A 26045-nucleotide genomic window follows, 5' to 3' on the forward strand; every position below is an offset into this window, starting at 1 on the left:
TTTGTGTAACCTACCACCTCAGACTTGTAAGACAGAGGTGAACTTCCTGCAATCTCTTTTCTTTTTGCACCATATGAGGCCCTCAAGGAGTGAATTTGGTTGGCAGACTTAGTGACTGATACCTTAAACAAATAAGCCATCTTACCATAGTTTCTGAAAACTAGTCACTCCTATCTTAAACCAATGTTTTACAGGTTAAATTTATCATATTATTTTTGCAAGTATATCTTTCTTAAAGTAGTGGGTCTTTATAAGAACATTTCCATTACCTTATCCTGTATTTCCCTTCACTTTATCTGATGGTACTGGATTTAGAATGATAGAGACATAAGAAAAAGAAACTGTCACTTTAATATCTAAATGAAACAAGTCACAGTAGTTACATATAAAGCCAGATGGGGACTTAAATAAGTCATGATTTACATTTGTATATGTTCTCTGATTTGAAACCATGTTCAAAGGTGCAAATACTGTATTTTAAAACTATACTGAGATTGGAGGTTTGATATGCTCTTTAGGAAAAAAACATATAAAGTTCTTATATGAAATCCCAGATCTAAAATGCATCCCAAATAAGTATCTAAAGTAAACAGATCTGAACTTTTTGCTGTTAGAGGTCAAAATTCAAAATCCAAGCTTCATCTTATATCTGATTCTAGCTCATTCACATAGAAAAGTCATCACATTGGAAGAAAATATGCAATTCTCAAGTTTTATATTTCTAAATCACTTTTTTCAGATATTAAATTTGCAATATTGATTTATTCATGGAGCTCCAAAGAAGGAGCTTCAGCAGAAAAGAAAATAACACTTCATTTTACTTTAGAATAACTGGCAACTTTGTTGAATCCTTCACCTCTGAGCATAAACTGCTACGTTAGGATATATTCATTATATATGACTGATACATTAATAGCTATCTTCATAATTTAAAGTAATTATTTAGCTGTTACTTCTACTGTTTGGAGAATTAGAGAAAGGTTTTATTTAGCTGTTACTTCTACTGTTTGGAGAATTAGAGAAAGGTGAAAAATATGAAGAACTCAAACTTTCTTTTGTGTTTTTAACTTTTATTCTTCTTTCATAAATTACGTCTAGATTCTAGTTTTTCGTCTCTCCATTCCTCTCAAGACTTTGCCCTTCCTCCAATTTCCCCTAGATCAACACCCGTTTTGTTTCCTATAAAAAATAATAATAAAGGTGTTGTTTCTTTGTGAAGATGTGTCACTGTGATTAGTTTAATAAAAAAATAAAAGCTAAATGGCAAATAGCTAGGTGGAATTTTGGGGGCAGGGAGAACACCTGGAAGAAAACATGGAGAAAGCAGCAAGTGCAATACCAAGTAGAGGTTAAAAACCATGGGGTAGAAAGTAAATTAATGGAAATGGTTTAATTTAAGTTATAAGAGTTAATTAGAAACAAGCCTAAGTAAGCTATTGGCTGAATTTTCATAATTAATAAGAAGTCTCAATGTGATTATTTGAGAGCTGTCTGGAGGGACATAAAAATCTGCAAAAAAGAAAAAAGAAAAACAATGGAAGAAAGAAAAAGCAGGCCTCCCAGAGACTCAGGATTAAACCAAACAGGACTGGCACACACACAGACACACAGACACAGAGATACACACACACACACACACACACACACACACACACACACACACACACACATCAATGAAATGATTGATATTGATATTCTGCTATACTCATAGATTGGTGCCTAGCTAAATTGTCATCGAAGAGGTGTCATCCAGCAACCCATGAGAACAGATGCAGAAACCCACAACCAAACACTAGGCAGAGCCAGGGGAACCCTGCAGAAGCTGGAGAGGAAGAATAGTAGGAGCCAGAAGGGTCAAGGACACCATGAGAACATGGCCACTGAATCAACTAAGCAGGGCTCATGGAGGCTCACAGAAACTAACGAAACAAAGAAGGACCCAGTCTGAATTGGAGCTATGTCCTCTGCATACACATTATGGTTGTAGAGCTTGGGGTTCTTTTAGTACTCCCAACTATGGGAATGGGATTTTGTGTGTCTGACTCACAGAGACAACCCTCCACTGTGTTTGGACACCATTTCCTCCTCTTGGGTTGCCACATCCAGCAATGATATAAGGGTTTATGCCCAGTTTTATTCATCTTGTTAGACCATGTTTAGTGAAAGAACTAGTACTTTCAATGCTCATAAAGAAATTAAAAATCAGATTTTTCTTCAAGTCTGAGTAATGGAGCATTAATCAAAAAGATGTTTTCATAACGCTAATTGCAGAAAAGCGAAGTATAAAATGTGATGTAAATAAAGGAAAATCCAAAAATAATAGCATATTTCTTAAGGCAATCAATATAATTCATAAAATATTTGGTTAGAATTCTTATGAAGTGAAACACAAAGATAGGTTCAATAAATTAAGGAGACTCAACCAAACTTTCTAAGAAAGAATAAAATTAAAGGAATATTTTTTAGTAATTCCATGCTAGTAACTTAAAATCAGACTATGAAAGATTACAAACAAAATCAGATATGATTAAATATTTAGTAAGATTTGACAATTTCAATAAAGTATTAAAATATCCACTCAGAAAGGTGAAGACAACAAATAAATGAGAAAATAATGAAATAAAAATCAGAATAAAGTTTAAAACGTGCTGCTAGTAAAAATAGAGATATGGATTTGGAATTTCTATTAGTAATAATATATCCTTGAGGGTAGGATTGATTCAAAATTAGACAGATAAATTATGTAATTGTCTTATTAAAATAATTTTGGAAAACTACTATAGATTATTTAATTGGTACAAATTTAAAAAACTGTAGTATTTCAGTTTGTATTTCAAACTTTAAAAAAGAATATAAAATATTTTACAAATCATGAAATATCCAGGTGAAGGAGCAATATCCCATGTTTATATTTTGGAAAACTATTTGTGAATATGGACAGTATTTCAAAATATAAATAAACCAAATTACCTTTGGATTCTACCCGAACATTAAAAAAAAAACTCTATAATGAATTTCTACCAAATTCAATATACAATGCACATTAAACAAAGTATGCATGGCTGTCAAGAGTGAAAAAATCAATTTAGAGTTTGAAACTTAAAAAGAAAAATCAATAGAAATAAAGATAGGTAGATAATCATCTTGATAATTTATTAATTTATTCTTATTAAACATTAAAATGTATCTAATAAGTCAATATACTTCCAAATAGAAACACATAGCATATAACAAAAAGGAAAACAATTTTCTGAAATGAATGCTAATGCATAACACACAAGTACCATACTCAAACATCAAGCTTTAAATGGGTTCTCCAGAGGATATATTGCAGGGTATGCTTGTAGATTTCCACTCTGAAATTCTATTCATCATTTTATTTCTGATACTAGCCAGTGCCATTGGAAAAGAAAAAATATTACTGGAAAGAAGTAAAGAAAAATGTCTATGTTAAGAGATGCAAGCCGGGCGTGGTGGCGCACGCCTTTAATCCCAGCACTCGGGAGGCAGAGCCAGGCGGATCTCTGTGAGTTCGAGGCCAGCCTGGGCTACCAAGTGAGCTCCAGGAAAGGCACAAAGCTACACAGAGAAACCCTGTCTCGAAAAAACCAAAAAAAAAAAAAAAAAAAAAAAAAAAAAAAAAGAGATGCAATATCCCAATAGGTAGAAAATGATATGATATTGTTAGAAATGATAAGCAACTTCATGTCTCCAAAGGCTAATCTCAACTATAAAATTTCATTTCATTTCTATATATTATCAATGAACTATATTAAACTGTTGTTAAGGAAACAGTAACATGTTGTAGAATATTATTTTAGCATGTCTTAATTTTGTTTATGTTGCATTTGTTTTGCTCTGTGAAGCTGTATTACTGTTCCTGTCTAAAACACCTCACGGTCTAAAAAGAGTAAATGGGTAACAGCAAGGCATGAGAAAGGATAAGCAGAGTTGGCAGGCAGAGAAAGAATAAATAGGGAGGGGGCTGGAGAGATGGCTCAGAGGTTAAGAGCACTGCTTGCTCTTCCCAAGGTCCTGAGTTCAATTCCCAGCAACTACATGGTGGCTCACAACCATCTGTAATGAGATCTGGTGCCCTCTTCTGGCCTGCAGAGTTACGTGCTGACAGAACACACTGTATACATAATAAATAAATAAATCTTAAAAAAAAAAAAAGAATAAATAGGGAAAATCTGAGAAGGAAGAAGTAGCCAGAGAAGGAGGAGGACTCCAGAAGCCAGCTACTCAGCTACATAGCAAGCCATAGAGTAAGATTTGCAGAAGTAACAGAACAGGAAAGCCCAAGAGGCAAAAGGAAGACAGGAAATATAAGTTAAGGTTAGCTGGCAAGAAACAAGTCAAGCTAAGGCTGGACATTTATAAGTAAGAATAAGCCTCTGTGTGTTACTTATGGCAGCCCCCCCCTCCACACACACACACATGACAAAGAGTAAAAAATACCAAAAGTATTTTGGCATACCATTGTGGCCACAGAATCTGAGAAAACTTTAAAAAAAATGGCTCCTTTAAGATTTTCTGACAGACAGTTTCTGCCAGACAGTGAGCCCTTGAGCAGCTAGGCTGTTAATTAAGTAGGAACAAAAAAGTCAATAAAAATACCTTCCACAGTGCAAACATCTCATTCTTGGTTACGATATTCCAATAGGTCCTGGAGCTTTGGGCTTGGTTTTTATGACCCAAGAAGTGGACAGAGCCAGCCTCCAAAGCCACAGGAAGAGGTACATGCTGCTTAGCTGTTTAAAAATTTTCACTATCTATCCCTGGTGAATGAGTTGGCTTTTTGGAACCGTTTTCCTATTGTAGAATGCCTTGTACAACATTAATGCAGGAAGGATGGGTCTGGTTCTATCTCAACTGAATGTACCAGACTTTGTTGACTCCCCATGGGAGGCTTTATAATTTTGGAGGAGTGGATGGGTGATGGACCAGGGGGGAGGTGGGGAGTGAGGAGTTAGCGGGGAGTGGAAGGAGGAATGCGAGAGGGAACTGTAGTTGGTATGTAAAATGAAAATAAAGTTTAAAGAAAATAATAAAACAAAATTAATCTAAAAATGTTTGATCATGCTTATTGTAGGCTTAAGAAAAAAAAGTATATGTACAATCATGGAAAGAAATAGTTTAAAAATAATAAAGTCTTTAAAGAGAGAAATAAAATAATAAAAAAGAATAAAAGACACATAGAGATGGGAAATAGACAGGGAATTTGGATCCTGTATGTTATTGTGTAGCTTATAATTTTTTTTATTGTTGAGAAGCAAACAGCTGCTGACAGATATGGAATTATGAACAAGACTGCAAAATTGAACCAATCTAGATACTTTAGGTATGCCTTAACTATAAAAAAGAAGTAATATATATATATATATATATATATATATATATATATATATATATATATATATATATATATTTGTTAAATGTAAATCAAAAGTGCTTTGGAGTTTTGTTCTCACAGGAGATGAGAGACTGTGGATTCCTCCAATACTAATATGGGTCATATTTGATAATGGGAGACCTCCTGAACTGTGGCAGGTGAGATCTACCAACAAAGATTATAGTTAGTCTTCCCAGGACTTGGCCATTATCTGAAATTTTCTCTCTGGGACCCTAAAGCTGCTTTACCCACAGACAGCAGGAAGCAGTCTTGAGAAAACAGCATGACATTCCAAAAAGTTGGGGTGTGGGAGGCTTTTGGTTATTTGGTGGGTCATGGATGTTTATCATGTTTAGGGGAATATAGAAATATAGGAATGATAATATAAATGGGTAAATTGTTGAATCTACTTTAAAGTGAAAAAAAAACTACTAATCTCAAATATTTTGTATTGGTATGGACTTTTGTATATTGATACAAATTTAAGGTAATTTTTTATTTTATTTTATGATATAACATACTGCATACATGTTTATATTCTTACTTAATGGATTTTGGTATTTTGATACAAATTTAAAATTAATTTAGTTATATTGTATATATGTTTCTACTCTTGTTTGGAGTATTGTGCTTATGCAGTTCCTTATAAATGCAATATATAATTAAGAAATAAGGTTAGTAGTTAATGTATTACAATCAAACATGATGTCACAGTAGGTATGTTTTCAAGGTTAAATAGGTATATTTTGTATATTTATGATAAGTGGTCTTCAAACACTTCAAAGACCCGTAGAATATGACATTTAAATGTTTTTTTTAACTTAAAGTTTTTCATGACAATGAGTCACATCTGCTCCTGGCAGCACAATTTACTTCAGAAATGATGGGCATTGAACAAAATCCTTATGGAGTTTGCTTTCATTGTGGTAAGGCTAGCCACTAGGCAAAGAAACTGCTCTTGCTTTTGACTGCTAATAATGTGCTGTGCATAATGGACATGGACACACAGGAAAAAGACTTTAATTATGCCAAAACAAGGCAGGACAGTCCTTCAAAAAACCTGCTTCACATTAGAGTCTGCCAGGTATTCTGTAGACACAGAGGAAAGTGAATGCTGAAATTTGCCAATACAAGGCAGGGCAGTCCTTCAAATTTCCCACTTCACTGAAAAATTTGCCAGATATTCTGGGCCTTTAGGCTGAAGATAGATGCCCCAACATTGCAGTGGAACTTTGGATGACTCTCAAGGCAACAAAATGTTTCTGTTGTTAGATATTATTATATCTTTCTGGGTCTTTGACAGAATTGAAGACTGGATAGTTATAGTTGCAGTTTTCCTTAGTTATGGTAGAAAGTAAATTAGATGTAAAAAACTTCTGATTTACTAAGATAGGATAGATATTGCAATATTTTCTCTGAGTATACTAAGTACAAATGGACAGAATATTGTAAATATAATTCTTACTTGATAACTGTTTTTGTTGTACATGGTTTTACTATGTTAAAGTTAAAACCTATCTTTTTGTTTAGACTAAAGGGGGGAAATGTCAAATATATTCTAAAATGCGCTACTTTTTGTTGCATTTGTTTAACTCTGTAAAGCTGTGTTACTCTGCATGTCTAAAACACCTGATGGTCTGATAAAGAGTGAATGGCCAATAGCAAGGCAGGAGAAAGGATAGGTGGGTCTGGCAGGCAGAGAAACAGTAAATACAAGGAGAAATCAAATAGGGAAGAAGAAGTAGTCAGAGATCGAGGAGGACTCCAGGGGTCAGCCAACCAGCAACACAGCCAGCCACACAGTAAGATTACAGAAGCAAGAGAGAAGTAAAACCCCAGAGGCAAAAGATAGATTGGGCTAATTTAAAGTTAAAGAAAGCTGACAAGAAAGAAGTCAAGCTAAGGCCAGGCATTTAAAACAAGAATAAGCCTCTGTGCATTATTTATTTGGGAGCTGGATGACAGGCTCCCAAAGAGACAAAGAGTAAGAAAACCAACAGCAATAACATTTCATAACAAAGAAAGTTAAATTATAGCAATAAATTAAAATGATTCAAAAAAAAAACTTACGTTCTCCAAATGGCATAAATATTTTTGTAGTCAACTGAAGAGTTTTTAAAGTGGTGTCTCAGAGTAGTTATTTAGAATGATTAATGTGAAGATAAGAACTGCCCCCAATCTGTCATACATATTTACAGGTACCCTTATGAAATTTTTAGCTACTGATATTTTCATTCTGTTATGAGCCCAGTGTTCTTTTTTATATTCTGGTTTGGAACTGTTTAGTTACAGTAAGCTGCAACAGGCAATATTCTGTACAGACATCTCGTGTATATGTAAACAAATTGGATTTCAGAAATAACAAAGAAGGGACATTGTAAGACATTGTGACCCAACAGAAAAAAAATGACAGGTAAGAAGCCCAAATTTTATAATACCTTTCTCTAATTTGCTTATTCCTGAAATATGACATGATATAAAGGTGGTATAAAAGCAGACAATGACATATAAAAATCATCACACTAGAGCTGGCCATTAAGTATTTGTCAGGTACATATTTTCTAAAAATTGGTTTCCATTATTTTTCCTGCTTAGTATTATGGAGGGTTATTCATATACAATATTTTAAAGTGATACTAAATAATTAAGTAGGTCCTTAGGATTTTCATTTATTAATTTTAATAAAAGTTATTTCATTACCTCCAATTTTTGACCTATTTGATTTCTATTTTCTTCCACTACTTACAGACTTTCATTTTCTGGGGATTTTCATGTTGTGTTTTTACATTGTGGCCTTTAATTCACCTAAGAATTTTATGTTGCACATGAAGCAACAGTTTTATTTAAGTTTCAAGTTTTTTTATATATTCTATTAGTCTCAAATGACTTCAAGCGTACATATACAGTGAGTATTAGTTTTTATTTCACTTTTCAGTTCTTATAAAATTATTATCTATTTTGGTATGGATAAATACATGTTTAAATGATCAAAGCTTTTGAAGTGTCTCATTCACATAAAACATATTTAGTAACTTATTGGAAAATTTTTGAAATGTTAATTGTATTTGTATATTTGTAAAAAATTGCTTTGTGGAAGATGAAATCAATGTCTTATTTGATTGGATTGGATTGTTTAGTGTTACTGAATTTATTTTGTGTGAGACATAACCTTAAAAACTGGCTTTTCATGGTCTTTCTTTTTCACTATATCATTACTTACTTAATGTACTTTGCCAATCTTTCATGTTAAAAGTAAATGTAGCTGTGAGTATAAACTTAAAATTATTTTGTCCTAATAAATGATTTCATCTTGGAAAGTGGACTGGTTATTTCATCAACCAGATGCAGCAGAAGAAGATAGTATATGCCAGTATTCCAAAGACTGAGAAGGTAATGAACGATGCTAAGACCTGTGTTGCCTCTTCAGCCAACACACAATGCTGCGGACAGTACAATGGATATTCTGCATTGTCCAGTTCCATACTGATGTTCTATGCATTTGGGATGCTCCCACCAATTGGGAAATCACTGTGTGTGTGTGTGTGTGTGTGTGTGTGTGTGCGCGCGCGTGCGTGTGCAAATAAAATTATGTTCTTTTTATTTTTAAATCAAATTTATTTTTGTAATAGTAATCTGAGAACATAATAATTGTGCATTTTATGGTATCATGTGGTGTTTGATACCTGCACAACATATAATTACTCTTTTGTGTAACATGACAGAAGTTTTTATTCCTAAGTCTAACACAGTATTAGCAGTACCCTCCTCATTGCTTCTTTTCCCTCCTTTTCTCAGCTGGTTCTTCAGAACCACCTTCACACTCTAATCTTCGATGAAATCAGCTACTAAAATATTCTTATACTGGGCTTGGCTTATTTCTCTTGATGTAATGGCTACCGGTTTAGGCATGCTTCACAATGACTGGATCTCATTTTTTTTTTTTTTATGTTTAAATAACATTTCCTTGTTAGACATTCTTATGGGCTTTATCCAAGCCTATATTTATGGGCACTTAGATTTTTTTTTCTAATAAATATTGGAAAATAAATGTCTCTTCAGCACTTTTTATGCAACCTCTGAATTAGTAAAAATCAGAAAATTAATGTAACAAATAACTGTTTAAAAAATGGAAATAGTTATTATTTCTAGCTATGATGTATTTCCAAGTTGTATTACCTCTCACTAAATTTCAGTAATCTCAAAATACTGGAGGAAATTGTAAGATCTATTTAACAAGAATAGGCTGGAATAAATCTACATGAATGTTCCTTCTCATAGTCTGTGGTCCCATATAAAAGCTCATAGTTTATTCTACATCACTGCATATACAAGACCCTCTAATTGCTCCAATAAATTACACTTTCCTTTACCCAGATTTCCTGTAAATAAGTTTCACTGAACTCATTCATTGATGTGCCAATTAAAATTCCATTTTATAGTGAACTACTTGGTTAAAATATTCTCTAGATTTTGTTTATAAATCTGTACAAATGGAAAAGAACATCTTCATCTTAGCATAAAGGAAACTAAGAAGTTTAGTGGATAAATATTTTTCAGTTATATCTCACCAAAACCACTGAAAACACATTTTTGATAAGAATCAATTACAAGTCTATATTCTAACCCTAAAAACATTAAACAAATCTTAGGGCAAAGGAAATACAAATTTGAACCTGTTTAAGCGATTAACTAGAAACATGTGTCTGACTTTTTTCTATGAAGCAGAAAATTTGAGATGGAAGGTGTGTGAACAATAGGATATTTTATGCTTAGTTGATTCTTGTAAGTTATTTATGATTTTATTACATTAATCAATTATCGTTACAGCATACAGCAACCCTTATGGATTACACTCCTTAAATTAAGAATGAAATGGTAAAAAAAAAAAAAAGAATGAAATCTTAGCATAAAAGGCACACCCTAAACAATTTTTCAAAAATATTTGAAGAGTCACACATAGCTTTCCTTGTCCACCATGGAAGAGGGCCAGAAAAGATTGAAGGAGTCAAACAGGATGGAGGACACCAAAAGAACATGGCCCACTGAATCAACCAAGCACAGCTTCCATGGGCTCACAGGTACGGAAACAGCACACATAGGACCTGCAGGGGTCCATACCAGCTCCCTGGCGATATGCTATGCCTGCTACTTGGTGTTTTTGCTAGACTCCTAACAGTAGGAGCAGGTGTATTTCTCATTCTTTTGGCTGCTCTTGGAACCCCTTTTCTCCTTTTTAGCTGCCTTGTCCAGCCTTGATATGAACGAATTTGCCTTGTCTTATTGTGTCTTGTTTTGTACTGCTTGACTATAGTCTCCTAAAGAGTTGCTCTTTTGTGAAGAAGAAAGAGAGAGGGAGTGGAACTAGAGGAGAGAGGAGATGATGGGGTCACTGGAAAGAGTGGAGGGAGGGGAACTGTGGATGTGATATCTGAGAGAAGCATCTGTTATCCATAAAAAGAAATAAGGGAAAAACAAGGAAAAGATGTTTTTCTTTTCAGCAAATGACTCGTGAAAGGTATAAGTGTTGAGATCAATAACCTAAATGTTCAGCCTCAAATGGGGCATTCACAGCGCCCCTCAAAATCTCAGAGAACATCACAGAAGTAGAGGGTCGGATGCATACTATAGCAGACCAATGGAGAAGAGGGTCATGAAACTCTGTTATGTGGACACGATATCACCATGGTCCTTACGAACTCATGGCATCTTTGGTTGCCTGTATAGAGAGCATGCATAAGACAGAACATCTGGAAGTTTGAGCGCTACTGGGGTAGAGGAAATCATTTTCTCCAGTGATAAGAAGACTGGTGAGTTATTCATGCTCTTTGGAATAATTCCACAAACATGACCTTGCATAGTACTTGGTTGAATCCAGTGAACAGTCAAGCAAAAATGTAAAACTATAATATCTCTATAATATCTGAAAGAGTAGGGGACTTGGTTGATAGGAATAGCTGGGAGTTGGAGGAGGATGAGAGAAGGTAGAGGGATGAATATGACAAGAATGTGTGTGTGTGTGTGTGTGTGTGTGTGTGTGTGTGTGTGTGTGTGTAAATATATATGTACACACACACACATATATGTGTGTGTGTATATATATATATATATATGAAATTGTCAATAAATAAATTTATCAAAACATAGAAACTGCACTTCCATTGTCAATTTTTATTTCCAAGAATGGGCACTTATCCAGAGGTGATTAATACAAATCTACAAGTTTTCTCAAGCTTAGTATGTAACAAACTTAGTGTTCTTCACGTCTCTCTTCTTTATGTTTGCCGTTTAGAGCTGATAGTCTTAATAAAGAATGGTGATTGAATGTAGTTAAATACATGATTGTTGAGGGAAACAATCTTGTTCAAGTCATAGTTACTTTAGCACTTTAGGTACATGATTCTGAAAATGTTACATGAAGCTTGTTATGTCTCAGTTTTGAACACTGATAAGTGTTTTCAGTTATTTGTATTGACCTTATCTTCTATTTTTTTAATGGAGTCTCACTCACTCTGTTGCCCTCATGGGCTTTCAACTTACTATGTAGATTAGGCTGCCTTGGAATTGAATGATATCATCCTGCCTCTGCCTCCAGAGCACCAAGATTAAAGGTATGTTACAACACACCCAGTAAGTTACTCTGTCATTCCCCCGCTCCCATCAAAATTGTTCAATTTGTAATTTAATATGTATGCAAGTCCTAAAAAACATACAATAATGATGATAGAGGAATACATTTGAATTATGATATAGCATAGGACACATGTTAGGCTTTTATACATATGATTTATGTTTGAGTTCAGAAGCTATGTGTCTGTTATTTTAATGTTGATATTATTCTTTTTGTTTGTTCCCATTAAAATACAAATCTGTCTCTGCTTTTATAAAGTATGGTTGTACAAAAGCAGGATGGCATAGATAAAAAGCCATGAATTCACTGATTAATTGAAATGAAACCAATAAGATATTTTTTCTTTTTTCTTTCTTTTTTTTTTTGCTTTTTGGTTTTTCGAGACAGGGTTTCTCTGTGTAGCTTTGTGCCTTTCCTGGAACTCTCTTTGGAGACCAGGCTGGCCTTCGAACTCACAGAGATCCACCTGCCTCTGCCTCCCTAGTGCTGGGATTAAAAACGTGCACCACCACATAAGGTGCTATAAGAAAAGATAAGGTATTTTTCTTTCTAATACCTTGAGAAGATATTTGTAAACATTTAAAATGAGATTTTAGTGGGTTGTATTTGAAGATTGAAATGGAGACAATAGAGTTACCACAAACGTTCAGGTAGAGATAATTTAATAATTTAATTATTTTTTTGATTTATTTGTTTTGTGATTATGAATATTTGCTTTCATGTTATTTATGTGCCAAGTGCACAAAGAAGAGGTCAGAAGACTTTGTCATATTCCTGTAACTGAAATTAAATATGCTTGTGAGCCATCATGTATGTGATGGTACCCAAATTCAGGATTTCAGTAAGAGCAAAAAGTTCTTTATATCACTGCACAATCACTCCAGCCACAATTTTATTTCTTTGAAACAAAAGCCATTCTTGTGTTTAATAGTTTTCAAACAGTAGGTGGAAAATAGTGTTTTGTGTGATTTTAAATGAAATTAAGGTGTATTTACTTCCTTGGACTTATTACTTCAATCAAAAACTGTGCAAAGGCATTAATTTTCTTGTTCATTTTGTATTTAACCCAAAGTCAAACACATGCTAATAAAAATGCTCTATTACTGATCTAAGACATACCCCAGAATATTTGCTTTTTTACTTCAAAAGAGAAACTAACGCTATGGACAGTATCAACTTATGCATATCACTAATCAAGAATGGGTTTATTTTGTTTGGGATGCTAAAGGATGACATTCAATTGGTTATTCTAGCATAGAAATCCCCATTGTTACGTAAATTCATGCAAATTTAAGAAAATGAATTCTGCCATATTGGAAAATCTCTAGGTATAATAGTTATCCTTAGATTATGAAACATATGTAAACTACAAATGGACAGAAAGCCTACGATGTTTGTAGGAAATTCACTGGTAAGATGCTTTCAGGGTATCCATGTATTTATTCATATGATCATCCAATAATGAAACTAAAAGTCACTGAAGCTAAGTTATCTATCCATACCCCATTACCTTTTGCTATCCCCTACTTGCTACAGATTCTTTTCTACCCAACTTATCTCTTTCTTTATGGTTTGTTTATATGCATGTGAAGATTTTGTGCCATTAACCATATCTTCTGTGTATTCAATATTACCTAGATCTTATCATATCTAGAAGTATTTTGTTTCACAAGAGAACCCTCCCCATCCTCCACCTGTTTCTACTCCCCCCTTTTTGGATGTACTCTGGGTCTTAGAAGGGGTGATGTAGATGTTATATGGTATCTATCTCCTATTTTTTTTTTTTACAGTTTACCCATGTTGCAAAAGAACTTGGCAGGGAGTGTATGGGAATTTTTAATATAAACCTGTGTATGTCACTGACTAGCCCTTAATTTGCATGTGTCACTGACTAGCCCTTAACCCAAAAAGAGGGACCCTATGGAGACTTTCAATTTAATCTTTCTCTGCATAATGTCTGGCTGTGGATCTTTGCATCTGTTCTCATCAGCTGCCAAATGAAGCCTCTCTAATGATGACTGGACAAGCCACTGATCTCTGAGTATAGCAAAATATTATTAGGTGTCATTTCATTTATTTATTAATTTTTCCAGTTGCATTTGTTTTGACCTTATGTCTCTCAGCTATCCAGTCTCAACTGCCTTGTCATCAGGGCCATGTAGGGCATTGGCTACATCTCATGTTATGGGCCTCAAGTTAAACTAAACATTGGTTGGCTATTCCTACAAGTTCTGTGCCACCATTGCCCCAACAGATCTTGCAGGTAGGACAGATTGTACGTGGAGGTTTTTTTGTGGCTTGGTTGGCATTGGGATGAAGGCTCCATGCCGCACCTCCTCAATTCAATACATTCAATGAATTGTGTGGATGTTGTTTTCCTTAATGCAGCCCCATTTTCAGTTTTCACAGAGTGATCTAGCACCAGCCTGCTTTGTTTAGAGATCTCCAAGAGACTTTCTCGGCCAAAAACTCCATTAAGTATAACTCAGTCACAAAACTGGAAGCCTTGCCTGGCTACAAACAATGACCATTTCAATATCTGTATCCTTCATTACTAAGAGTCTTTACTACACTACATGCTAATCCAAAGGCTTCTCTTCCCAGAGAAACAAGTAGGCTGAAGGATGATCCACACCTCTCCTACTAATCCTAAGATTCATTCTTCCCCAGTTTCATCCCCAGCTCCCCAGGTTTATACAACACTCTTTCCTTGGGAAATCTGCTGTGATACCCCTTTCTTCTTTGACCCCATTCCCAATGGATTACAAAGACCTTCTCCTCCAACCTTCCTTCCTCTAAACTATTATCCTACCCTTCAACACCAGCAGAGATTCTCTTTGAAGATAAGCAGCTGAGCAGGCCAGTAAAACAATAACTCACAGTCATTACACAAGGGTTTTACAATACACACTCCTCATTAAGTTCTTTTCTCCCTACACCTATTACTTATTATGGTCATGTTTTTCTTTAAGATCCTACAACATTAAATGTTAAAAAAATCAAGGAATTAATTACAATCCACACACACGGGGGTTGGGAAAAATGTGGCTTTTGAGTATGAGATACTGGTTGTCTTAGTACATTTTTTTTCTGAATTCCATCTACTTTTATGCAAAATTCATGATTTTGTTTGTCTCTAGCTGAATAAAATTTCATTGTGCAGGAGTACATATTCATTATTCATTTATCATTAATAGATAATTATATCAATTCATTCCTCTAGTTCCTGTGAATAGAGCAATGATAAGCATGGAAATGCAAGTTTCTCTACAATGGGAATGAAGAGTTCCTTGGGTATCTCACAGGCATGTCTTGGATTTTATAGGGATTCTGGGAATTGAAATTTAGATCTTCAGGTTCACACATTGAATTCTCCTCAGCAACTGGGAGTAGTTTATGAAAGAAAGATATTCAGGAAATAATGAGACATGAAATAAATGATATAATTTCTAGAACATGAAGAAAGCAGTGATGGTAAGAAGTCATTAATCAATATTTCCAGTCATGTGTGAATAAATGTATAAAATGTATAGCTTAGCTCAACCTTAACAATGCTTTATATAGTTAATAATAGGTGACAGTATATTAATAATCCAGCCAATTTTGTTAGGTTTATTTCTTGATTGCATTTATTGACAATGATATAACATTACTTGAACACTACTGTTTAATATGTTTACCAACACAATTGCCTCTAATTGATGAAAAGTGAATTAATAATGAAGTGATGATCCGGAGATAAGTGTGAGACTGTGTCTCCTAGTAATGTCAGATGCTATACCCATAATGTCTCAGCATAAGCTGGACAAAGATGACATCAATGTGCATGCCAAAGTGGGTGGGAAAAAGTCTGTGAGATCTCTACTCTATAAAAAGAACAATGACAACAGAGAAACATAAGAGCAAGAGCGTTGGTCATCCCCAGGGAAGAGCATACCAATTGGTTATCCAGTGGCTAATGGTAAGCTCTGAGAAGACAATATAAGTGACAATATGCAGACTGAGCAGATTGCATTTAGGAACATATATGTATATAGATACACATATGTGTACACAGCAATAAAGAAAGAGGCCATAGATTTGAAGGAGCAAGGCGAGGATTATATGGTAGGGTTTGGAAGAAGGACAGGAAAGGTAAGAAATGTTTAATTACTTTACAATCTGAAGAAAATGATTATGTCTAAATATTTGTCTTTGAGGACCAACCCATTCTTTCTCTAAAGAATAACAGAATTCAGGTTAGTGTTTGGGAATACAGAAGAAAACATTACTAAAATATATGTTTACTTTTTCATTAATTTCAGCACCAAAGTTATCAGCTTTATTTGAGGTTGCAAAAGTTTAATAAGGTAGAAAATTAAAATTAAGGTATAGAAAATATGATTCAGAAAATAATGATACTTGATATAAATTTGAAAGCCTAAATAACAAATATAAAGAAAAATTAAGAAAACATGAATTTAACTAAAGTAATGAGAACAAGACCTGAATACAGCAGGAAACTTTCACTACATACTGAAAAGTATTCTGGATTGACAGCACGTTAAACAAGAGATGAGTATGAATGAAACATAGTGATACTTTCTTCAAAGAGAATTTTTTTAATTTTTATGCTTTTAAGTATAAATATTTTGTCTGTGGGTAAGTCTGTGTACTGCACGCATGCCTGGTGCCCGTGAAGTTCAGATGAGGGTATTGGAGTCCATCACAGAGCAATGATGATCATGGAAATGCAAGTTTCTTTACAGTGGGAATGAAGAGTTCCTTGGTTATGTGTCCAGAAGTGGTATATCTGTGTCTTCTGGTAATTCTATTTTTAATTTTTGGAGAAGCCTCCAGAATTCTTTATATTTATTATTAATTTGCATATTATGGTGTGTGTCTGTGTGTGTGTGTGTGTGTGTGTGTGTGTGTGTGTGTGATATCAGAGTCAATTTTCAGAATTGTTTCTCTCCTGCTATATATGTCTTTTGGGGAACTGGAATTACATACGCTTGGAAGCTGCCATGTGATTGCTTGGAATCAAATTCAGGTCTTTTGGAAGAGCTACATATACTCTTAACCACCAAGTCAACTTCCATCCCTCGAAGAGATCTTTAAACATTTTCTTAGACTTGGAATTTATGAAGGACAGAATTACCAACACCAGTGAAACAAATATAGTAGAGAGAAGTAACCCATTTATGTAACACAAATCTTAAAATGGTCTTATTAATAAAAAACTCAGTGTCAGCTATTGGGGTAAATTCTGAAAGATCAGAAAGAGAGAACAAGCCACAGCTAACCTCACTTCACCAAATTCTCAGTGGATGCTGTTTCCTCAAACTAGAAGCCTCTGAGTCATCATCTGAATGGATCTCAGCTGAACTGCTACTAAAAGCTGAAAAAGCCTCTAGTTCCTGGTCCTCGTGCCTTATATACTTTTCTGCTTCCTGCCATCACCTCCTGGGATTAAAGGTGTGTGTTACCTTGCCTGGCTGTTTTCAGTGTAGCCTTAAACTCACAGAGATGGATCTCTGCACCAGAATGCTAGGATTAAAGGCCTGTGCTACACTGCCTAACCTCTATGTTTAATTTAGTGGCTGTTCTTTTCTCTGACCCTCAGACAAATTTATTGGGTTGCAAAATATATTAACAATACGCTTGAGGCTGGGTGGAGGGGCTGGGTCCTGCATCAACTGAACGTACCAGGCTCTGCTGTCCCTCCAAACGAGAATCTACTCTTTTGGAGGAGGAAATAAGGGGTGAGTCTGGGGAGAGGTTAGGCAAGGGTCGGGAAGCAGGAGGAGGAATGAGAGAAGGATCTGTGGTTGGAATGTAAAATGAATAATTTTTTTCAAATAAAAAAAGATAAGACCAAAATTTAAGTTTCAATATGGAATACATTTTATAGCTGAAGTCGGGAGATAAAGGCAGGCCGATCTCTGTGAGTTCGAGGCCAGCCTGGGCTACAGAGTGAGTTCCATGAAAGGCACAAAGCTACACAGAGAAACTCTGTCTCAAAAAACCAACCAACCAACCAAACAAACAAACAAAAAGACTCAATTGCAGTTACAATATTGTGAAAAGCTGGGGCAAGATTCTTGAGAACTCTATATATGCTTTGAATTAGCATCCAGACAAGGCATTGTGTTTCCTATAGCCAGTATTCACAGGTCCTGGATTTCAGGATTGAGAGTAGAACTAGACCTATTTATCATTACTCTCAGTGATACGTCAGCAAAATGTTGCTTCCTCTTCCCTGAATTTTATGTTCTGATGATCTAAAAGTCCTGCTTTTATAGACAAGAATTTTTCTCCCAAAAGTCATATCAAGCATTTTACTGAACTGGAAGCCAAGATTGAAATTTTTATCCTGGTAACTTGAGGGTCTTGAAGTTCTTGATTCAATAAGCAGTGAAAGGAGTTACAGAGTAAGAAGAGGTGATAGATCCAGAGTACCAGAGGGAAATGAGGCTGCTTATATAAAGTGTAAGATGGTGGGTATGATATTCTTTTTTTAGAGTTTCCATATTCTATAATTTAAGTCTGTGATAAAAATAGAACAACCCAATCTACAAGAAATGACAGGGGTCCTAGAGCCCCCAAGAATGGGACGTATTCATATACACTATGACATTTTTAAAAATATAAAAACTGTTGCAATGTGTATTCAGATTACCAATTGTTCAAGTATTTCAAAAAGCATCACTGGATGAGCTGACTGATTGTTACTGGGTAGCATTTTTCTTCAACACGAAAACTGTCTATATAAAGGGAAGCTTATTAAGAAAATCTATATTTACAATATTTAAAAATTAAATCAATATTTAAGTAAAGCAGCAGAATTTTCTAATGGGAAGTAAAACATGACATTCTTTGGGGAAGCGCCTTAAACTCAAGAAGTAAACAATTCAAAATATCTTCAGGAAGTCCCTGAAACTGCCTAGAATCACTATATCCTTCCCTCGCTAAACACATATAAGCCATTAAAAACTGCTTACAGACTCTCTTAGGCAAGGTGAGCTGCCTGAGAGACTCTCAGAAAAGCAGAGTTGGCTGGAAAAAAAAAAGTTGGAGGCCAGTTGAAATACCTGCAAGAGGCTCTGATCAACTAAGCAACCTGAAACGGACATCTTCCAAATTGTTGGGATACCTGAGGACTGTGAAGTATACTGCAGACTTCCAACTTTCATGAAATGCTACCCATGCTCTGGTGTACTTTTGGTGATGCAGATACCTGAGCTGTTTCTGCTCATGTAAGTAATCCCTCACCCATATTCCTGGAAGTAATCATACTAAAGCTCATTGGTTCATCATGTTGGACACTGGTTGTATCTGTACATCAGTTTTCATCAGTTTCCCATCTGGAGTGAGTAGATATTTCTTGAAGTCTCCCAGATGTAATGTCACACAGCAACCACCAAGAATATTTTGTCATGTTAATATTTCAGATGAAGAAAATATAAATTAAAACATTTAAAGATCTTGCTCAAACTCATACTTATCAAGAAAATGCATGCATTTTATTCAAAATTCTAATTTTAATTATAAATATTCAGTTCCACCTGTACTGTATATTATTTTCTGAAATCTATGCCCTGTTCTCCAACCGTTTTTGTACATTGTGACAGTGACCATTCTTCCTGATGCTTTGTTAAAGAAAAATCCTGATAAGATGTCTCAAATATAGAAAACTAATAAACTTCCTAATCTGTTGTTTATTGATTAGAAAAAAATTATGACAAAACTTATTTTATATCAATGGAATGGAACATGAATCTCAATAGTTCACTTTTAATGGGCACTAGAAATTTTCATTGGAAACATTATTTTTGGTCAGTCAGTATGTGTAACCAGTGTCATGTATAAAAACATTAAAGGAGAGCTGAATATCTCCACTAGGTTCTATAAATGGGACTTGATATTTGTAATGACACAGGTGGGCACCAACAAAATTCCACAAATGCCTGACATCCACATATCATGTGACCTTGATCAGCTCATCTCCTCAAATCCAGTTTATTTCATCTTTCTTGTAGTCAGAAATGCATGGCAACCTCTCTTAGCTAAAAGAAATAGCTATCGGGATTGCGAAAGCAGCAACTGACTTATAGCAGAAAAACGTCAGAAGAGAGACAGGTTGAGGACTGTAATTCTAGAACTGAAGAGATAGGATGAAGTAATACGTTTCTCAGGGTGAGAGACAGATTTTGTTTTCACACTGCAGCTTCTGGATGAGGAAGAACAGCTCAAGCACTATGCACTACACTGGATGTTTTTACAGCAATGCAATTTAAGTCATAATTTTATATTTAAATTATTTATTTTAAAATGTAATGGTAATCTTTGATTTAGGGCAGCAGTAATAGCAGTAGTAATGGTAACATTTAGGCAGCACACACTAAATGAGGCATAATTCTAATTACAATTCATTCATTATGACTATATCTCTGCTATGTGATGCTATAATTTAGCTTTTTTTTAAAGACAAATCATGAGAAATGGAGAAATGAAAAATATTGAATACCAAATGAAATGAATTGTGAGCAACAAATTAAAATTTTGAGCCTAACTAACTTACTACAATCTGACCTTCTTACCATACAGATGAGAGCCTTATATTCTGGTGTGGGTCAAGAAGTCAGTGCACTATAAATGGTTTTAGAAAGATGAAATATAATTTTTCAGAGTTTCTCAAATACAAATATATTTTACATATTTATAACTATTTCTTTGCCAATGTTATGAATATGTAATTAGAATTCAACATTTTAAAGTAAATGGATTTAAATGAAGTGGCTTTTAGTGTTTTGATGGTTTGAAAATATTTTGACTAAAAAATTCCAACATAATTGCCTTACTAAAAGTACACATTAGGGAACAAGAAATATTCATGAGCTATGAAACCATTAAAGTAATAAAAGCAAGTCTAGAAAACAATGCTATTATTTCATTGTGACTAATTTAAACAAGAAATTGAGTATAGCCACCTGCAAACTACAAACATAAAGAGGGCTGTCATACTACCATTTAGAAAATAACTCAAAATATAGAAAAATGTACATTGTCACAGTGTAACCTTGTGAATTTACTGGTACAATGCTGAAAATCCTTATCCATTATAGTTTATTTAAAATTATATATAAACTAGCAGGTGATCATAATGACAAGATTTTACGGCAGATCTGGAGCTAAACTGCTTTCAAAAGTTTACAAACAATTTAAACTTCCTAAGATCCCAGGATGCTGTAACAAAAAGAAACTTCAGAAACAAATTAGAATCTCTGTTCTATTTGCAGCGGTTATAATTGTAGTAGTAATGTTATTCCTGTGACCGACCATTCCAACTGTGAACTCTCCTAACACCTGGTGAACTCCAGCCTATGGCTATGTGTTTCTTATGTTAGAGTGTCAGAGAAGAGAATACTGATTTAGAATCCAATGAGTACATTAAGTGGATGAAAAAGTTGAGGTCAAGAAAATACAGCCATGCATGAAGGTACTGCTCATTTCTAAAAGAATAGTGCATCTTTATACAGAGGTAGCTGATCTATTGCCTTGTCATACCGACAGCAATTCTAACAACCACTACAGGTGCCATCCCTTCGGTACCCACTAGCTCAGTGCATCTTGCAAGTCAAAGGCCCCCTTTGAAGATAAAAAGCAATACTGCACCAAATGTTCTCTGTGAAGCAGATCTATGTCAAAGAACATTTACAAATTTTATATGCACACATACAAATAATCACTTCACAGAATAAATGTAAGTCATATGGGAGAGGCATCTCTTCTTGAAGTCATGGCTGACCTATTGTTTCTGAGCTGACTTTGCAACTATGTTGTTTCATTTTTTAAAAGAAAATAATTCGATTCAGAACAACCAAATATATGTTTATTCAACCATTTATAAGACTGTTGTATAAAGGGAAATGAGTTATCTGATTTTTAAATATTTACAACTGTAAATCACAGAGAAAATGTGTTCTTAGTTGGTTCTCAGACATGCAGGTAGATGAACTCTCAAAATACTAAACTTTTAATTCCATCCACTATATTCAGCTCCCTAATGCTGTATGAGACAAAGGAATTATAAACATACCAATATCTCATGCAACAAGCCCAGGACCTGGTACCACTGCCTAGATGCCTCCCAAACAGATCAAGCCAATCGACTGTCTCACCTATTCAGAGGGCCTGATCCAGTTGGGGGACCCTCAGCCTTTGGTTCATAGTTCATGTGTTTCTATTCATTTGGTTATTTGTCCCTGTGCTTTATCCAACCTTGGTTTCAACAATTCTCGCTCATATAAACCCTCCTCTTTCTCACTAATTAGACTCCCAGCGCTCCACCAGGGGCCTAGCCATGGATGTCTGCATCCAGATTCCTCAGTCCTTGGATGGGGTTTGTGTTTGAAACCTGGGACTTATGCAGGGACACTTGGCTCAATCTGGAAGGAGGGGACTGGACCTGCCTGGACTAAGTCTATCAGGTCGATCCCAGTCCTCCGGGGAGACCTTGATCTGGAGGAGGTGGGAATGGGGGGTGGGCTGGGGGGAAGGGGAAGGGGGCAGGAAGAGAGAGAACAAGGGAATCTGTGGCTATTTTGTAGAACTGAATAGTATTGTAAAATAAATAAAAAAAATAAAAATAAAAAAAATAAACATACCAATATCACTTTGAAAGAATTCTGAATCACACCACTCTGTATTTTGGCAAAGCAACTAACAACAGAAATGTAGAAGCTAATGTCTTTAAATATATTACATTATGAAATGCAAATGAAATTATTCTTAACAAAGAGTTTATTGTTTCTTTTCATCATAACTGATGTGAAATCAGTATACTATTTTATTAAAAAAAAAAAAAAAACGCTAGTTGTTCTAAGTCTATCCAAAGGTGGGAGTATTTGTTCAATATAAATTCTATTTATTTTACAATAATATATTTTGATTATACAAACTAAGTGAATTAATATATTTTAGTAAGTACAGCACTGTGCTATGGTTAGTTAGCCTCTTGTATTCTCTTACAATCTATAGTGATGATTATTATACTTATGTTTTAATAAGATATTTTCTTTCTTCCATACTCCCTTTTGTCCTCTTTTTCTTCTTTCCTTCTTTCAATAATTCTTAAAAAGTAAGTACTGAATCTTTAAGAAAATAAATTATGCATAAGTAGTAGCATATATTATGAATTAGTACATGAAAGATAATGAAAAATCATAAAATATTTAACAAATTATATTCAAGTACTAGTTAATTTTTTAAAAATCAACTATTATAGTAGAATGAAATTGGAAGGCTTGAGGTTAGTGCCAGAATCTTTACCTTTTAAAATCTTTATAAATTAAATTTCATTGCTTGTTAATTTCCTACTTGCATATAATAAGTTTTAATAAAACTCACACCATTCTCTTACCTGCAGTTTCTCTCTTACCCTTCATTATTTTCCTTCCCAACTTCATATGCTCTCTCTTTTTTTTTTTAAAATAACCACTGAATCTATTCAATTCTTCCTGTATGTCCATGAGTGGGTCTGAGTGGCTGCAGGACTGGTGGTTGAGAGAAATTTGTCTTGACTGTGGGCCAGAAAAACTCCAGCTACACTTGGATAATAGTTTGAAAGATTCATTAATCTCGAATAAAGAATTCTTCTAAACAGCCTATTGAACTGTTTCCAAAATAGACTACAAATAGGACACAAGTCTCAATTATAGGAAAATTGAACTTTGATTTTTCTGTATCTTTCTTCTTTATAGACAAGCTTATCAAATTACTAAGCTATATGCCCCATATATTCCAACATTCTAAATTCTTCTAATTAAAATAACAAATTATTTTAATATATTATCATAGTTACAAATTAGTCTTGTTGAATTGAGTCATCCTTTTCCCAACTGACTCAATGCTAAAACAAGAGATTACTTTTGAAATTCAGAGCTGGTAAGCTCATTCCTTTTCTAAAGAATTTTCATGCTAATATGGAAATATTATAACTTTTATATTATTTAATCCATAATTCTGGGCTTAACATGCAGCCTTTCAATTTTTTTTATATGATGGTAAATTATTTTTTATTTTTCTTTCTTTTGAGTTAATGGAAATGCCCAACCTTTCTGTTACATAGAGGAGTTTTCTCTAGACACAGTTCTGATCAAATAGTGGCATAAACAGGGTTCTTTGGTTCAGGTCATATGTCCAGGATGCTGTCCCTATTCTCTTTCAATGTCTTGCTACTTACTGGTCACCCAGAAACCTTAATTTCCTCACCCTCAAATGCATTGTCAGATGACTGAGTTTTGAATAAATTGGATTTTTTTCCAACACATTATATAGTTTATTTATATAGCATGTCTACACTAGACACACCCATACTGTTTACAGAGGGTGGGGGGGGCAGGGCGGGGAGATGAAATGTGACATGAATGGGAATCCTTTTCTATTTGGACTATGGAAATATTCCAGAAATTTGTAGTAATGACTGTCCAACAACTATGTAAATATACTAAAAACCATGAGACAGCACACATTAAATGGGAGAATTGTATGGCATGTTGATTATATCTCCATAAAACGTTCTGAAAGTGAACAGATACTGGGCGTCATGCTCTCCCTGAAGTTAACTGTAGCCGAGAAGGAAGCTGAGAAGAAAGCAGAATATAAATGTCAAAGTTTCCATGAATGACATTTAGTTCCAAAAACTATAAAACCAATTAACTTGGAGACAACTGAAGAGAGAAGAGAAGCCTGCACTTTAAGATGCAACCTTGGTTTGCACAGAACTAGAGATTTACAGGTACGTCTCAGTTTGACTTTTGGCTTGATCACTTTGCTGGCCATGCCTCCATTTCCTCATCTGTAATGGTTTTGAGAATTGTGTTCACTGAGTTGATTTGGAGTGAAAAAGGAGGCGTGGTCATATAGGGTAATGATGGATGTTCACACTTACTTTTCCCATTGCTGTTTTACCTGGCACTGACCAAGCTCTGAGTCCAGATGAAGGAGGGAGAGCTGCTCTTCTCAAGCTACACAGAGATACTGTACTGTACTGGTAGACTGTTACTGGAAGAGTTTACATCCTCAGACTCTCTGGAAGTGGTCTGAGCTTTATGTGCCCAGTATTCCTAAGGTCAGACTATGGACAAGCTGTGATGGCCTCAAGAAGCTTTTTTTTTCTTTGTCTTGTTGCTTTTTCTTTATTTTTAATTGAATAATTCCATTTATTGGGTCTAGAAAGGTGTCTCAGTGGTTAAGAGCACTGGCTGCTCTTTCAGGGGACCTGGGTTCAATTCCCAGCACCCACATGGTGTCTCACAACTGTCCACTACTCCAGTACCTCTTCTGGCCTCTGCAAGCACTACATACATGGTTGTGCATAGACCATGAGTGGATTCAGGCACTTCAGAGTTCTTTGCTCTAATTTTGTTTTCCTCACCTCAGGGGCTCCCCAAAATGGCAATTGTGCCTGCTTAGGTTGGCCTGCCTAACAGGCTCTTACCTGTTTCTGTCTACCAGCCCTCAGACTTCTCCACCTGAAGTCTGATCCTCATAAGTCAGTGGGGAGGTGAGGGAGAGTGAGGAGGATTTTTATTCCTTACAATGATCATTAAAGGACTGGATGACTTCCTCTGTATAGCCTGATTTTATTCAATCTATGATTCCCAAAAGCATTGGGACAAAATCTATGTGGGGTGTTTTCCCTTCCTGCATTTCTCATTTTCTAGTTAAAAAGAGGATTCACATCCATACTGATGGATTTCAGATGTTTGCAGGTGATATTCAGGGTGCAATAACAGAAGCCTCATTCAAAAACTTTCCCAGATGGGAAGTTCTAACTCTGGCAACAGAAGGAAAGTTTTCCATAGTGAGAGAAAAAGAAATCAGGACAAACAAACTAAATGATTCCGTAATCTGCTGAGCAAATGTTCCCAACCCCCCTGGGGAGGTGTCAGGGGATATACAGCCTCTGCAAAAACAAAAACCTGGGTGTGAGTTTCAGAAGCCAGGCAGGTCAATAGTTATCAGCATGTTCAAAAC

Source organism: Peromyscus maniculatus, chromosome 11 (genome assembly GCF_049852395.1).
Source record: "Peromyscus maniculatus bairdii isolate BWxNUB_F1_BW_parent chromosome 11, HU_Pman_BW_mat_3.1, whole genome shotgun sequence".
In the NCBI taxonomy this organism is placed as follows: Eukaryota; Metazoa; Chordata; class Mammalia; order Rodentia; family Cricetidae; genus Peromyscus; species Peromyscus maniculatus.